Genomic DNA, 15,941 nt, shown 5'->3' with positions numbered 1-15,941 from the left:
CTGATTTCTCAGGACAGCTTCCAGGGTCACAGAGACTCAAGCGGTTACTGGCAACAAAAAAAACATATTAGCAACCTCTCATCAGTATGTGCCGTGTGCCCTGTGCTCCCTGCTTGTTCCCTGTGCTGTCTGCCTTGGGCCCTATGCTGCCTGTCTGTTCCCTGTGCTCCCTGCTTGTTCCCTGTGCTGTCTGCCTTGCGCCCTATGCTGCCTGTCTGTTCCCTGTGCTCCCTGCTTGTTCCCTGTGCTCCCTGCTTGTTCCCAGTGCTCCCTGCCTGAGACCCTGTGCTAACTACCTTGGGCTCTGTGCTCCCTGCTTGTTCCCTGTGCTCCCTGCCTTGGGCCCTGTGCTGCCTGTGATGGGCCCTGTGCTGCCTGCGATGGGCCTCTGAGTGAATTTCCCACTGTTTTTTTGATAAGAGTATCTGCTAAGAAACACATGATCATGCGATACATAAATAACAGCATATGTCATGCATAGGAGGTACGGTCTGTGCTCTTTGCTGGGTAGTACTTCAGTGATGTTTTTACTGTGCCAGATTAATTCTGTTTACATGCTGATTGGTAATTTTATAATATCAGAAATTCTGTAATGGGTTGGCACCCTGTCCTGGGGTATTCACTGCCTTGTACCTGTTTTGTCTGGGATACGCTTTGATCCCCCATGACCCTGCATAGGACAAAGCAAGTATGGAAGATGGATGAATTAATGGATGAATGTGTGCTCTGAGGGCAGGCACGGAATGGTCAAGATAAGGTCACATGATTGCCTCTCTGTTATTCATTAACCATTTCTCCCATTAGACCATAAGAAATGGTGGCAAAGTTGTGAAATGTAATTTCAAAACCACATGTGACATGTTAGAGAGATATTCTGATGTTATAAATTAGAGAACCATGCATTCGAAATGCGCAATTTCACGATCTCTCAATGATCTCTCCACCTCGGAGCTGGGGCTGCGGTGGGGCCGGAGGCCATTTTGGGTTCCCTAAGGCCTAATGGTGTGTGCCATTTGCCCTCGGAACTCGGATTCCGAGTTTTGAAGCCGAAAGTGATGCCATGCGCGCTCCCGTTTCTTGGAGATCCGAGAAATATCTCGGACAGCACAGAGGATCCCGAGTTCAGAATCCGAGATGGCTGCGCCCTTTATCAACAGAAGGGAAAGTTGTAGTTTTATACTGTTTAAGCACTACGTCTTATTTGTGGCTCATTAAATCAGCCACACACACTATACCGTCCAACTTATCTATGGACGTGTTGCTACGGAGTTTTATACGTGAAGCACCGCGCGTAATGTGTTATCAACTGATATTGCTAACAATGGCTACCAATTAACTGGGCTAGAATTGGATTTCATGATTAGTCGGATTATTTGTCGGATTTAAGGTAGTTTGGGCTAATTGTAAGTGAACGAAGATAAAGGCCATTTAAACTGAGGTACCTTAAATACGACAAGTTGTCCGGCTAAGCAAAAAATCTTGCTTTTTCATATGGGTCCATGGTTTTGCTACTTCTGTGGCAGATGGAACGTATCCGACTCGGTTTTCCCGAGTTTTTAGCTGATGTGACGTAATATCGTAATCTGAAAATCGGATCCCAAGGCAAATGGAACGCACTGTAAGGCTGGGGAACACTCTGGCCAGGAAGCCAGGAGACATATACGCACACACATGCCATCAACATACACTATGAGATGCCTGTTAACCCAACTGCATGTCTTAGAATTGTAGGAGGAGGTTGTGCCAAACAGACGGAGATTGCATAGACGCCCGACGCCATGGCTGGGTTCAAACCCCCAACCCTACTGATGTCAGGCTGCAGTGCCACCAAAATTTATTTGCATTGGGAATTTCATTTAACTACATGTCAAACCACTGTTTCTAAACTTCTGGGTCGCAACCCATTTTCAGTGTGGAAAGCATGGTTAAAAAAATGCCGGTGCCACGGAATATTCCTGAGCGGCTGAGAGATTCTGATACAGTGGGAGTTTCTCCAGACGTCACTTATGGATTATTTGGTTACTTTACCTTATATTAAGCTTTTCTAATAAATGTAAACCTTTATAAAGTGTCACACATTATTCCTACTTAGATATTTGGTCCCACAATTAATTGCAGTTTCACTGGTATTAGTCACTGAACATTACAATTGATGACACAGGACAGTGCAGATGCCTGGCGAACACTGCAATATAAAAACGCAGCATGCAGCAAATGCATGGCATGAAGGCTCATTTCCGCAGCAGCCCTGCATGTGTGCGTGCGTCTGCGCCAGGGTTCAGCAGAGTGCAGATCCCACAGCTCTGCTGGAATGTCGACTTCCCCCGACCTGTTGAGACTTATCTGCATGCCTGGGGGTGGGGGTGGAGAGGCTGGGGGAGGGGTGTGGCCACATACCCAGAGAGAAGGGGGGGTGGGGTGGGGATGCTGCTGATTGGCTGCTGCCCTGTAGCTCGTCAGGCTCAGGTATGCGCCCCTGGGGGGGCCGCCTGCCTCCGTAAAGGACACTTAGCATTAGTGTCTTGCTCCCCTCCGTGGCGGAGTCAGGAAGGATGTGTTGCTTATTGACAGTCCAGACATTTTCTCACCACTCAGGCTGTTGCCCAAGCCTGGCTGCTTTTTATCCCAAGGAAAAAAAAAACGATTCTGGCTATTTTTTTATTCTTTCACATTAAACACTAGCAGATAAGCAGAGAAATCCAGCAAGACTGGCCTCACTCACTAGCATTTCCGCGCTTAGCTGTTAGCGTTTGCAGTTAGCCTTGTATGCATTTAAAGATCCTTTACTGTCTCAGTTTCTTACTGCACACTGCATGCATGTTTTTTTTTTTACCTGTATTTTGTATGTATTTTTACTTGTATTTTGTATGTGATTTTACCTGTATTTTGTATGTGTGATTTTAAATTTATCAGTTATAGATGATTAATTTGGAAAATTCTGCTGGTGTCAGATTACCAGTGGTCATGCTTTGTAGTTGAGGTCCTTAGTAATTTCCGTATTCTCTAAGGTGTCAGTTTTTAGGAGGAGCATGTTACATTTGCACACATGCACATGCTTGTACACATATATATGTGGCATGCAGAAACACACGGGATATGACACACACATACTTATGTAGCACACAGAAACAGAAATATTTCTGCAGTGCAGACACCTAAAGAGGTGCAGGGGTGTGCACATGCAGTGCAGGGGTACAGTGCACAGTGTCTTATACTAAGCCCTGTAAAGCATCGATCGACAGCGTGGTTCAGTGTCCGTGCAGGACAAACTGATGCCCCTTTACGGTGGCACTTGTCCGCCAGGGATCATCTGCCCCGTGTCTCTCTCCCTCTGCATGTTTTCACATGTGATTTTTTTTTGTTAGACTTCTGACATAGAAAGTCTTTGATACAAGCCTCGCTCTGTGTGGCTTCTCATGTGTTGGTTTTAAGGTCTTGCCTGTGATAGGCTGCAGATGGCCTCTCGAAACAAACACGTAACCCCCGGAAACACCCACGGCCTTTTTGCTTTATGTTTTTTTTTTTGTCATTTTTGTCATTCTTTGACTGGTTGTTTCCTGCCCTCCGGAGGTAAAGCAAAAGGGGGGGGGGGGGGGGGTATTAGAGGCTTTGAGCCAGAGAGAGAAATTCTCCCGAGTGCGATTCTGTTTCAAAAAGAAGCCCATAATATGTTTTTTGCCTTCCCAGCTCCCATGTCGACCTTATTGCAATCGCCAATGCTAGATTAATGACGCAATTTTAGCAACATGTATATTCTCACAATTTAAAAAAAACTTATATTACCCTCCTAGTGCAATGAGCAACCTTCAGGAGAGTGCAAATGTGGAACGAATCGACCGAGAGCTGGTGCACACGCAAGGATATAAAAGCGAATAGCTATAGGGATCGATGAGTGACTGAGCATCCTGGCATTCCTGTAAAATGCTGCAGGGAGGGGCTACTGCCTCGCTCTCCTGTCACCTGTGAGAGACACAAACGGGGCGTCGCTTCCTGCCCCGTAGATGGTGACTGATCTCTTCAGTTGATCTCCCCTGAGTCAGAAGCTTCCGCTTTTCGGCGTTCTGCTCTCTGTGCTTGCTGACATGCACAGGATGCAGCAAGCGCAGGACCAGCATGGCTGTCTGCTTGCGCCGCTGCCAGCCAGCTGTCTTGCTGCATTGCCACCATAAACATAAATACATGCATTGCTCTAGGGACTTAATTTGCGTTTTGGGTGGAATGCTGGCATATTTTATACATGTAAAGGAATTTTCAGATTGAGTGCACTGCGTCTAATCGCTGTGTGTGAGACCTGACACGAGATGGTTTTAGAACCACTTGACAGTAGCGATCATAACATGGGTAAATTTGAGGTTAATTTGAGTGTCCGAAGAGACCAAAAAAATAATATATGATGTTAGGAAGGCTAACATGAGTATGAGGCTGAAACTGTAAACTGGATGAAGTTAAATAATAAAACTGTTGAAGACACATGGGAATTTAACAAAGCACATTATAACAAGCACAACAGGACTTCATACTAAATCTTCAAAACTAAATCTAGGAAACTGCAACCAAAGTGGTTTACTGCTGAAACTAAGAATAAAGTCCAGAGATAAAGGGCTCTGTTCCACAAATGGAAAATAACTAGTGATGTGGGAATAAAGCAGGAGTATTTAAGTGTACAGGTTGAGTTAAAAAATAATATTACAATAATATTACACTCACTAAGAGGAAAGTCAGAAGGAAGATTGGATGCTAAGGATGACATTAAAAGTTTCCTCCAATATTTTAACTCCAAAAGCGCTCTAAAAGCTGAAATCAATCATCTACAGTACAGTACGTGTCTTATAATTCAAAATAGAATTGATATAGTAAATGAGTTTAATGATTATTTTTCACAGGTATTCACAGTAGAGGACACGAGTAACTTATCACCATTTAGTACAAATACAGCGTTGTCTATGACCAACATATATATACCTGAGGCTAATGTGGTACAAGGCCTAGCTAAGCTCAAAATAAATAAATCGCAGGGCCCTGATGGCATCTTACCTATAGTTTTAAAAGAAATGAGGGATATTATTTGCCGACCTTTAACTTTACTATTTCAGAAATCCTTATATGCTGGTGTGGTACCTTCTGATTGGAAGCATGCTAATATAATCCCCATATTCAAAAAAGGGGATAGAAGTAATCCAGCAAACTATAGGCCAATTAGTTTCACTTGCATAAGTGAAAAAGTAATGGAAGATATAATCCAAGCAAGAATGGTAGATTACTTGGATTCAAATAACATTCTGAGGGATAGCCAACATGGATTTAGGTGAGGTAGATCCTGTTTAACTAATCTACTTGTGTTCTTTGAGGAAGCTACAAGAGAAATTGATCACAAAAAGGCCTATGTTGTGATCTACTTAGATTCCCAGAAGGTCTTTGATGTTGTCCACCACAAATGGCTCCTGCTAAAGCTCAAAGCAACAGGGATTTTAGGAACTGTAGCAGCTTGGTTAACAGACAGGAAGCAGCGGGTAGTTATTAGAAGCATAATGTCACAGTGGGCCTGCGTTCATAGTGAGGTACCACATAGTTCTATCTTAGGACCACATTTATTTCTAATTTACATTAATATTATTGAAATGTTATCACACTCCTCAGCCTCCCTGGTAAGGTCTATTCGGGGGTTCTGGAGAGGAGGGTCCGCCAGATTGTCAAACCTCGGATTCAGGAGGAGCAGTGTGGTTTTCACCCTGGCTGTGGAACAGTGGACCAGCTCAATACTCTCCGCAGGGTTTTGGAGGGTTCATGGGAGTTTGCCCAACCAGTCTACATGTGCTTTGTGGACTTGGAGAAGGCATTCGACCGTGTCCCTCAAGGAGTCCTGTGGGGGGTGCTCCGGGAGTATGGGGTGCCGGGCTTCATTTTACGGGCTGTTCGGTCCCTGTATGTCCGGTGCCAGAGCCTGGTCCGCATAGGCGGCAATAAGTCGGACTCGTTTCCAGTGAGGGTTGGACTCCGTCAGGGCTGCCCTTTGTCACCGATTCTGTTCATTGTTTTTATGGACAGAATTTCTAGGCGCAGCCAGGGCGTTGAGGGTGTCCGGTTTGGTGACCTCAGGATTAGGTCTCTGCTTTTTGCAGATGATGTGGTTCTGTTGGCCTCATCAGACCGTGACCTTCAGCTCTCACTTGGACAGTTCCCAGCTGAGTGTGAAGCGGCTGGAGTGAGAATCAGCTCCTCCTCCAAATCCGAGACCATGGTCCTCAGCCGGAAAAGGGTAGAGTGCTCTCTCCAGGTCGGGGATGGGGTCCTCCCCCAAATGGAGGAGTTTAAGTATCTTGGGGTCTTGTTCACGAGTGAGGGGATGATGGAGTGGGAGATCGACAGGCGGATCGGTGCGGCGTCAGCAGTGATGCGGGCACTGCATCGGACTGTCGTGGTGAAGAAGGAGCTGAGCCAAAAGGGCAAAGCTCTCGATTTACCAGTCGATCTACGTTCCTACCCTCACCTATGGTCACAAGCTGTGGGTAGTGACCGAAAGAACGAGATCGCGAGTGCAAGCGGCCGAAATGAGTTTCCTCCGCAGGGTGGCTGGGCTCTCCCTTAGAGATAGGGTGAGGAGCTCGGTCATTCGGGAGGGACTCAGAGTGAGCCGCTGCTCCTCCGCATTGAGAGGAGCCAGATGAGGTGGCTCGCGCATTTGATTAGGATGCCTCCTGGTCTCCTCCCTGGTGAGGTGTTCCGGGCATGTCCCACTGGGAGGAGGCCCCGGGGAAGACCCAGGACACGCTGGAGGGACTATGTCTCTCGGCTGGCCTGAGAACGCCTCGGGATTCCTCCAGAGGAGCTGGATGAAGTGGCCGGGGAGAGGGAAGTTTGGGTTTCCCTGCTGAGACAGCTGCCCCCGCGACCCGACCTCGGATTAAGCGGGAGATGATGGATGGATGGATGGATTATTGAAACCAATATATACAGTACACTGGTTAAATTTGCAGAGGGTGGTGTGACAGATACTGAACTAGTGGCACAGAGACTACAGTGGGATCTTGGTTTAATTAGTGACTGGGCTGATACTTGGCAGATGAACTTTAATGTAGACAAATGTAAGGTAATCCATGCAGGGAGTAGAAATATAAAGTACAGATATTTTATGGGTTTCACTGAAATAAAGGTAGCTGATTATGAGAAAGACCTCGGTGTGTATGTTGATGCTTCCATGTCCCACTCTCGCCAGTGTGGGGAAGCAATTAAAAAGGGCCAATATGATGTTGGGTTATATCTCTAGGTGTGTGCAGTTTAAGTCAAGAGAGGTGATGCTACGATAATTCCTTGGTATGACCCCACCTAGAATATTGTGTGCAGGTTTGGTCACCATACCTTAAAAAGGACATTTCTGCCTTGGAAAGGGTGCAACATAGGGCTACAAGAATGATTCCTGTTCTTAGAGGAATGTCTTATGAGGAGAGGTTAGCTGAGCTGAATCTGTTCAGCCTCGACCTAAAGAGACTAAGGGGGGACATGATCCAGGTATATTAGATTCTAACAGCTCTGTATGCTGTTCAACCAAATAGTTATTTCAATATTAGTTCAATTACAAGAACTTGTGGCCATAAGTGGAAATTAGCAGGAGAACATTTTACACTGGATTTGAGAAAGCACTTCTTTACACAGTGTGTAGTTAGAGTATGGAATAGTCTTCCTGTTAGTGCAGAGCAAGCTAAAACCCTGGTTTCCTTTAAATCAGAGCTAGATAAGATTTTAACAAATCTGAGCTCTTAGTTGAGTTCTCCCCAACCAAGCTTGATGGGCCAAATGGCCTCCTCTCATTTGTAGATTTCTTTTGTATGTTCTTACGTGTGACGTTGAATGAAAAGGCGACTCGCTCCTCGGCTGAATCATGCCTAGTGTCTCATCAAGGCTCCGGCAGTTTAAAGGGGCATGTCAGTCTGCCACAGTGGGACCAGGAGCCGCATGAAGCAGTCTGCCAGGGGTGGGTGCTTCCAGGTTGGGGGGAATGGGAGCAGGAGGAAGTGTGAGACCATGCTTCCTGTGGGGGAGGGAGGCAAATATGTCACATGCTGGGCAGCCTCTGTGCCTCTGATTCTCTGATGTTTGGGACTCAAAATCAGCCTCTCAAAGTGTCCAAGCTCATATGCATTACTGCTTTGCCAAAGTGAAACTGCGTCTTATTTAATGGGAATGGAAGTGCTTTTTAATTTGAAGGTATATTGTTACATCTACTTCAGGATTTTGATATAATAGTCAGGCATTCGAAAAGACAGGCAGACAGAGCGACTGGCAGGCAGGCGGACAGGCAGGCAGGCAGGCAGGCAGGCAGGCAGATAGATAGATAGATAGATAGATAGATAGATAGATAGATAGATGAGATTGCAGTGTTGCTGTAGCACAACACAAAATTACAAGGTAAAAAAGACATTTAGACAGTAATAAACAGGGACAATCAATAATAAACAAATGGTAACAGTGAAATATCTGGCAAAACTCCAAAAGAAGTAATAAAAGGCAGCTAGCTGGTCAGGCTCTCCCGTGTGCCGAGCTGGCCGGGCTCTCCCGTGTGCCGGGCTGGCCGGGCTCTCCCGTGTGCCGGCTGCCATGTGTGCTGGAGGTGCACATACAAGCCATGCTCGCATCACACACAAAAACCCCAGGGCCCACCCTACAGGCTTCCTTCCGCTTTGAGGATCTAAACCTTGATGTTTTCAAACCTCCTCTCCTAAGAAAAGAACTTTTTGAATGACAGGGACAGCTGGCCCACACACATGCAAGTGCATGCAAATACACATACATGCATGCACACACACACGAGTGCATGCACATACGCACACACACACACACACACACACACAATAGAAATTGTAATAAAAGTAATTTTTAAATCAAATCTGATGTTTTGTTTTTTATGTTGTTTAAACTGTTCATCAGCAGTGGATTTTTTTTTAACATTCTGGGTGTACAAACCTTATGAGACGGCCGTCAGCATTCTGACTAGCTTTCATCTACGAGACATTGGAACAACAAAGAAAAACCCCTTCAGCCCTTGTAGAGAGAAGCTCGTGATTCGTGGGGAAACCTGTTTGTGATTTGCAAAACGAAACTCTGAAGTGGCGTCGTTCCGAAAAAAGGGGAAATTTTGTGCCTTGTCACTTCCTCTGGCCCGAAGGTATCCCCCAGTGCTCTTACTCTGACACACAGAAAGGCCCCGTGAAGGGCAGCCCTCGATTTCTGATAGGCACATGCCAGGCACCTAAACCTGCTTTGAGGATACCCTCAACCACGCTGTGTCAGCAGAGTCCTGTCCCGGCAACATGGCGGAGATCCTAGAATGATGGTCATCATCTGACAAAAGCCATGGGAGATATTTCAGCATGACTAGCTGGGCTGATGCTGGAAAACTAGATATACGCTCTGCCTCCATGGTGTTGGTGTGTGTGTGTGTTTGGATGATAGGTTGATGTTGTGGGGACTATTTTTCAGGTCCCTACAAAGATCTGTGAATGCACTCAAAAACCTAAAAATGCCAAAAGTCTCATATTTTGTTTGGTTACTTAGTGTTACGTCGTAAGGTTATGACTGGATAGGGGTTAAGGTCGTCATGTTGGGATTAGAGTTTTAAACACATACATTAATGGAGAGTCCCCACAAAGATATAATTACAAACCTGCGTGTATGTCTATGTGTAGAATAAGAGGGCCAGCAGAGCAGGATGTTCTACACAGCCCTGTCTGTTGACTTCCTGCCCTTATCACCCAGTGGGGAGAGGTGTGGTAAGTAGTTATCTTGGGATTCCCCACCGGGGGGTGGGGGGGAGGAGGGGGAATCCCCCATCTGTTCTATATGTGTCAGATTTTCACAGTGGTCAGATGATCTTGTTCTGACTAACAAAGCTCTGCCTTTTGATACACAACTACACACAAACACACACAGACACATAAAGGCATGGAATCTCCATGTGCTCATATATACATACGCTACATTTTCAGGCAGAAATTTGCCAGCCCTTGCTCTAACCTTTTGGGTGGCATCTGAGCTGGCACAGTGGCTCTGTGGGTAAGGCTGTAACCTCACAGCTTTAGGGCTGGGCTTTGAATCACCCCTGCCATTATATGTATGTGGAGTTTGCATGATCTCCCCATCTTCTTGTGAAATCTGAAGGATTCCACAAGGAAGCATATGCAGAATTTTAAAGGTCAATGCTTTGGGGAACGTTCAAAAATGGTCCTGTCCTGGTCATATTTCAAATGGAGTTCGGCTGTCAGGGTTTAGCTGTGGGACAGCATCTGAAATTGGAGTTCATTTCCTGCATCATGGTGAAAGCAGATTACCGAGCCTAAAGTCAGGGAAAGAAAACAGCACGGACAGCCCAAGAGTGCACCAGGAAAACAGCACGGACAGCCCAGGAGTGCACCAGGAAAACAACACGGACAGCCCGACAGCGCATGAGGAAAACAGCACGGACAGCCCGAGAGTGCACCAGGAAAACAGCACGGACAGTCCGAGAGTGCATAGGGAAAAGAGCACGGACAGCCCAAGAGTGCACCAGGAAAACAGCACGGACAGCCCGACAGCGCATGAGGAAAACAGCCGAGAGTGCACCAGGAAAACAGCACGGACAGCCCGACAGCGCATGAGGAAAACAGCACGGACAGCCGGAGAGTGCACCAGGAAAACAGCACGGACAGCCCGACAGCGCATGAGGAAAACAGCACGGACAGCCCGACAGCACATAAGGAAAACAGCACGGACAGCCCGAGAGTGCACCAGGAAAACAGCACGGACAGCCCGACAGCACATAAGGAAAACAGCACGGACAGCCCAAGAGTGCACCAGGAAAACAGCACGGACAGCCCGACAGCGCATGAGGAAAACAGCACGGACAGCCCGACAGCACATAAGGAAAACAGCACGGACAGCCCAAGAGTGCACCAGGAAAACAGCACGGACAGCCAAACAGCGCATGAGGAAAACAGCACGGACAGCCCGAGAGTTCACCAGGAAAACAGCATGGACAGGCTGAGAGCTGGTGTGCCTGATTAAGGCAAACCCACGTGTGAATATGGGTGTGGCAGTATACTGTGGGGGGGTTATATGTGAATATGAGTATGAATGTGGCAGTATACTGGGGGGGGGGGGGGGTTACATTGTTATTCAGCCATTTCAAATCTGTGACATCACTTCTCTTCATTTATTTGCTGATGACAGTAGTTTCTATGAAACACGTCTCATCTGCTTATCATCAGATCTGCAACTGCTTTCAGGACTAATAAAGTATCTGTAAATTTGCTTGTCTGTCACTCCACTAGGGCCGGGCAATATGGCAAAATATTTGATCACACTTTTTTTCATATCAGTCAATATCAATCATTATAATAATTCAAATCATTATTTCTTTGCTTCAAGAATCCTTTTTTGCTTAGGATTCCCCTAAAACAGGTTCAGAACATGAAAAAAAGGTGAATGGACTGCAAACTGATATCTAATTTTAGCAAATTAATGACACAAAAATAAACTCATGGGGTCTAACACTAAACTGAGATCCCGCTTTGCTGCTGCATTATTCTCCCACGGCATCGTTCTTCTTCCGGGGGTCAGGCTTCCCATTGCTGGCTTCCCACCCATTCTGTATTTTACAGGATCATCCGTTTTGAAAAATAAAATGCTGTGTCCCATTTTGAAACCTACTTTATCCTGTATTTCTTAATTCCTGGGTGATGGTGTCCTGTATTTCTTCATATTGAAAGTGGAAGCCCAGATTGCTGGTGCTAGTGAATGTAAGCGCTTGCATTCTGTATCTTCTGCTGGCTGGAAATGCTTCTCTTGGTGAAACTGATTCACAGTATTTCCAGTTCTAGCTGGTACAAGTTTTCAGCAGAGTTTGTGGTACACAACAGCAGTCCATTGCGTGTCAGACTTTAAATTTCCAAGGTACTGCCACACCTCCTACCATTTTTTACCTTGTTTATCCACAGTATCTGCTTTTTAACATGATGTTGGGGCTGCTGAACTGTCGCTTTCCTAACTGACACTTGAAGTTTCCTCTTAGGGAGCGCTAATCTCATCCATGTATTACAAAAACAGCAGCTTGTGCCGTGCTTTGATGTCTTCCTCTGCATTTGTTGGGCACAGGTTTTCCCTTCTTGAAAGACTATCATAAGATTCACTGGAACTGTGATGTGAAGCGTGATATGGAACGATGCCCCTTATCAGCAGTTTATCGAAGTTTCTCATTTTCTTACTTTTGAATTTTTTTCCTGTGATAGATCATATGACGATAAATCGATATATTGTTTTTATTGCCCAGTCCTGCTATCCAAGAAAAGTAACGTAATACGGACAACGAAGTGACAGATTTAGAGATTGAGAGAGGATATGCGCTTCCTGGCAGATTGTGCAGAATCGTGCGAATGACCTTACCAGGGTCACCCTGTGACAGACCCTTGTTTCTCCACCTCTGAGGTCAAGCTGCCCCTGATCTTTGGATTGATCATGTGGTTCCTGTCTATTTGTTGGTTCTGAGGGGAATGTGTCGTCATTCAAAGTGTTTTGCTCGTAGTTGATGTTAGCAAAATGTGTCCTTTTTATTTGATGGCCCTGGAATGTAACCAGCTCCACAAGCAACATAAAAAAGTAAGGAAACCAAACTATTTCCTGTTTGTGCTCTTCGACACAGAGTTCAGCTGCTCCCCTCTCGGAGAGAATGGATGCTGTGTGGCGCCATCCACACTCAGGACACTCGAGTACTACTGGTGTTCCTGACCCTCCCAGTGACTGGAACAAATTATACTCTGGAAAGTTGTAGAAGAAGATAAGATCAGTTATCTTGGATATTCTTCGTTAGGTAGCGGTGTGTGAAAGCGGCCCGGTGAACACCATCTCGGAAAAATAATATCAGATAGCGTGATAATGCCGTCACTGTCTGTGCTCTCGGTATAATAATATCAGATAGCGTGATAATGCCGTCACTGTCTGTGCCCTCGGTATAATAATATCAGATAGCGTGATAATGCCGTCACTGTCTGTGCCCTCGGTATAATAATATCAGATAGCGTGATAATGCCGTCACTGTCTGTGCCCTCGGTATAATAATATCAGATAGCGTGATAATGCCGTCACTGTCTGTGCCCTCGGTATAATAATATCAGATAGCGTGATAATGCCGTCACTGTCTGTGCCCTCGGTATAATAATATCAGATAGCGTGATAATGCCGTCACTGTCTGTGCCCTCGGTATAATAATATCAGATAGCGTGATAATGCCGTCACTGTCTGTGCCCTCGGTATAATAATATCAGATAGCGTGATAATGCCGTCACTGTCTGTGCCCTCGGTATAATAATATCAGATAGCGTGATAATGCCGTCACTGTCTGTGCTCTCGGTATAATAATATCAGATAGCGTGATAATGCCGTCACTGTCTGTGCCCTCGGTATAATAATATCAGATAGCGTGATAATGCCGTCACTGTCTGTGCTCTCGGTATAATAATATCAGATAGCGTGATAATGCCGTCACTGTCTGTGCCCTCGGTATAATAATATCAGATAGCGTGATAATGCCGTCACTGTCTGTGCTCTCGGTATAATAATATCAGATAGCGTGATAATGCCGTCACTGTCTGTGCCCTCGGTATAATAATATCAGATAGCGTGATAATGCCGTCACTGTCTGTGCCCTCGGTATAATAATATCAGATAGCGTGATAATGCCGTCACTGTCTGTGCCCTCGGTATAATAATATCAGATAGCGTGATAATGCCGTCACTGTCTGTGCCCTCGGTATAATAATATCAGATAGCGTGATAATGCCGTCACTGTCTGTGCCCTCGGTATAATAATATCAGATAGCGTGATAATGCCGTCACTGTCTGTGCCCTCGGTATAATAATATCAGATAGCGTGATAATGCCGTCACTGTCTGTGCCCTCGGTATAATAATATCAGATAGCGTGATAATGCCGTCACTGTCTGTGCCCTCGGTATAATAATATCAGATAGCGTGATAATGCCGTCACTGTCTGTGCCCTCGGTATAATAATATCAGATAGCGTGATAATGCCGTCACTGTCTGTGCCCTCGGTATAATAATATCAGATAGCGTGATAATGCCGTCACTGTCTGTGCTCTCGGTATAATAATATCAGATAGCGTGATAATGCCGTCACTGTCTGTGCCCTCGGTATAATAATATCAGATAGCGTGATAATGCCGTCACTGTCTGTGCTCTCGGTATAATAATATCAGATAGCGTGATAATGCCGTCACTGTCTGTGCCCTCGGTATAATAATATCAGATAGCGTGATAATGCCGTCACTGTCTGTGCCCTCGGTATAATAATATCAGATAGCGTGATAATGCCGTCACTGTCTGTGCCCTCGGTATAATAATATCAGATAGCGTGATAATGCCGTCACTGTCTGTGCCCTCGGTATAATAATATCAGATAGCGTGATAATGCCGTCACTGTCTGTGCCCTCGGTATAATAATATCAGATAGCGTGATAATGCCGTCACTGTCTGTGCCCTCGGTATAATAATATCAGATAGCGTGATAATGCCGTCACTGTCTGTGCCCTCGGTATAATAATATCAGATAGCGTGATAATGCCGTCACTGTCTGTGCCCTCGGTATAATAATATCAGATAGCGTGATAATGCCGTCACTGTCTGTGCCCTCGGTATAATAATATCAGATAGCGTGATAATGCCGTCACTGTCTGTGCCCTCGGTATAATAATATCAGATAGCGTGATAATGCCGTCACTGTCTGTGCCCTCGGTATAATAATATCAGATAGCGTGATAATGCCGTCACTGTCTGTGCCCTCGGTATAATAATATCAGATAGCGTGATAATGCCGTCACTGTCTGTGCCCTCGGTATAATAATATCAGATAGCGTGATAATGCCGTCACTGTCTGTGCCCTCGGTATAATAATATCAGATAGCGTGATAATGCCGTCACTGTCTGTGCCCTCGGTATAATAATATCAGATGCTTCTGCTTCTGATTGTTTTCTCCCTTCTTGTGAAACTGCTCAAGTGTTTGGTTTGATTCAAGAGGTGATTTTTCTGCCCCTATCCAGCCAGAGGAGCCTGGTGGCATCTGTGCTGCTCCAGGATGATGCTCCAGACTGCGAATGATCTGGATGTCAGAGAAAAGAGAAGGAGAGAGGGAGCAAGGGAGAGAATGAGGGAGGGAGGAGGAAGGGAGAGAGAGAGAGAATGAGAGAGGGAGGAGGAAGGGAGAGAGGGAGAGAATGAAGGAGGGAGAGAATGAGGTAGATAGGGAGAGATTGAGGGAGGGAGGGAGGGAGGAAGAGATACTCCATAAACAAACCCAGGCAAGCGCTAATCGAGCCCACATGGCAGTGTGAAGGAGAGGCCCACATTTTCTCCCAGCCTACAAGGAATATGCAAGATTTGTGATTTTGCAGGTTCAGGGAGGAACATAAGGCATTAATCGCAGCAAAGGGGGGCTGAGGGCACGTTTGGTTCTGCTCCACTTCTCTGGTGGGGGGGGAGGAGGAGGGGGTCAGTTTGACTTTTACGCTGCGATATACTCCAAACACTAGAGGGATCTGTTTCCGGGTTTGCACAATTCACGGTCACGTTTACATTTATTTATCCGACCAACGATTGAATTGGACATCTATGGTTGCAAATGTAAGAGCGTTACACAAGGTGTGCAGGTGCGTCATTGATTTACTCGTTTACTATGCACAGTTATTTAATATGTGCAGGTGCTTAAAATGTAATGTTTTATAAGGCTGCAGTGTCATACACCATGCAATTAAATCAGTTAAAGGAAGGGAATGCAGTGATACACTTCTAAAGCTGTGCACAGGAATTGGTTCAGCCACACGTTATTCAGGCAAAGAACCCGCTTGCCTGGTATGTCCTCTGCTTGCTCTGTGGGTTCAAGCACATGTACCAAGATAAGAAGA

Source organism: Paramormyrops kingsleyae, chromosome 2 (genome assembly GCF_048594095.1).
Source record: "Paramormyrops kingsleyae isolate MSU_618 chromosome 2, PKINGS_0.4, whole genome shotgun sequence".
NCBI classification, from domain to species: Eukaryota; Metazoa; Chordata; class Actinopteri; order Osteoglossiformes; family Mormyridae; genus Paramormyrops; species Paramormyrops kingsleyae.
This window is presented reverse-complemented; position numbering follows the sequence as displayed.